Here is a 2,330-nt window from a genome sequence, read left to right on the forward strand (position 1 = left end):
GTCTCTGCCTCTGTACAGAGAGAGAGCCCAGAGAGTGGAGCTGAGGAGCTGTTTACCCAGCCTTTGTGCTCAGCAGGCCTCAGTGTTTGCCCTGCAGGGAGTGTCTCCTCTGCAGGGCCTTTCCATGCACCACAGGGTGGGTAGGGTGGACTGAGGTGGCACAGAACGAGACGGGGCTCCATCAGTAACGGAGAAGTCTCTCTGTCACTTCCAGGAGTGACTCTGCTCTTTCCTCAGGTTTGACAGCAGCAGGTGACTCCGAGAGGTGAAAGAGGCCAGGGCTGGACTGAGCGGTAAACACTGGCTGCAGGTTGGTAAATAAACACAAGTGAGACTGTGTACAGAGTGAAGGCCTACAGGTGCGTCCAATCAATTATGCAAGAGCACATGGAGACATTTCTAAGAAAGTAACAGCCACGAGCACAAGAGCTCGATCAGGATGACATTAAAACCTGCTACATCAAAAACACAAGGATGCATGAAGTGACTACAAAGAGATATAAATACTACAGACAATTAAAAAACAAACAGACAAAAATACAAAAAGATATAAGCTATATATTTAAAAATAAATAAATAAAACTCCATAGACATTTAAAACTAACAGATAAAAAACTGATAAAAAAAGAAGCACTTCAAATGACCCCCTAAAAATCCAGAAAATCACAACAAGGAGACACAAACCAACTATAAAGAAGCACAAAACGACTCACTGAGGTATTCAAAGTTATTACAAAGGAATGTAAAACTACAAAAGAATTAAAGATAAACAAGAGAAGAAAACAAAATACCAAAAAATTAAACAAGGACCCAAATCAACAACAAAGAAATGAGAAAAAAATCATCGAGGAAATCCTAAAAATCATAGTACCACAGAAAACACAAAAAGGCCACAAAGTAATGCAAACAAGCAACAAAAATTACAAAATGACTTTAGAGGAACATGGAATGACAAAAAGTAAACACCAAATCACAGGAAAGAAACATAAAAAGTTAACAAAATGCAATAAGGACAGGCAAAATGATTACAGACACCTTCAAAAAGTCAGTCCACAAAGCTCAAAAGAGATGCTTTCCAATCCAATCTTATTCATTAAGCACTTTAAAAAAACAACCATAGTTGAAACAAAGTGCTGTATAGGAGAATAAATAAAATACGACAGAAAAGAATAGACATAAAACAGAAGTAAAATGAATTTCCAAAGTCAAGGAACAATTCAAAAGACATGAAACAAATTAAATTGAGTAAAAAAAACACAAAGAAAAAGCAATAAATAAATAATATAAATAATACATTCGCCAGCTACTGTGCATCAAAGGCCAGGGAGAAAAGGTGGGTCTTGGGAGGGATTTTAAAAAAGGCAGAGAGGAGTCCTGTTTGATATTTTGGGGCAGCCCTTTCCAAAGTTTTGGGCTGCAACAGCAAAAGCAGGTCCCCTCGGTCCCCTCGGTCCCCTCGGTCCCCCTTCTACAACGAAATGCGACACTGAAAGGGAAAGCAGGAGAGAAGGAGAGACTGAAAAGAGACCTCAAAGTGACACAAATAGGTTACAAATAGATCCAGTCCAGCCTTTTGTTGTCCTTTTGCCGCTCATTGTGTCTCTCCCGGTCTGGGTGTCTCAGTCTGTCATGGGTGTGTTGGGGGCTTTTACTTGTCTGTGCCCAGAGGCCAGTAGCCTCATAATCCGTCCATGTATGTGTGTCTGGCCATACTTGCCCTGTCGCTGTGTGCAGCACCTATCACTGGGACACAGTGAAGTCCGTCTGTGAGAGTGTCAGCGCAAACACTGAGGGACAGATGTGTCACTTGACGGATTCTTCCCCTGGAACACTTCAGAAACGCTCCATGACAAGTCCTGTGTGACAGTCTCTCCCCTCCCTCCCTCTGTCCCTCCTCTCAGAGCACGAACAAAAAGACATCTGAGCTATGTGGATGGGGAGGAAAAATCACAGCACTTTGTACAGCAGCGCTCCGGTTTCACAGTCTCTGACAGGCGGAGCGGCGCGCTGTTTTACGCATAGCCTCCAGTCCTGCGGGGCATTGTAGACATTGTTTAGTAGCCGTGCAGCAGACTTCTGAGAAGACACCGGGCACAACTTCTGTTTGCTGGATACCTGAGTCTAAAGTCAAAGAGTTTTTTAAAAGCAGAGAAGCGCTTGTTGGGGACGCGGATTGCAGCTGCGTAAAGGCGTGACGCACGGACTTCTTACTTTTAAAGCACGAATTCTGTCGACAGATACTCATTCTTGTAGACTGAACTTGACGTCCAAATCCGCTTTAACACCAACAGACAAGCTGAAGAAGAAGGAAACCAGGTTTGTCTTCGGTT

This window comes from Halichoeres trimaculatus, unplaced genomic scaffold (genome assembly GCF_033239565.1).
Source record: "Halichoeres trimaculatus isolate MK-OKI-2021-1 unplaced genomic scaffold, fHalTri1.1 fHalTri1_scaffold_15, whole genome shotgun sequence".
Classification (NCBI taxonomy): Eukaryota; Metazoa; Chordata; class Actinopteri; order Labriformes; family Labridae; genus Halichoeres; species Halichoeres trimaculatus.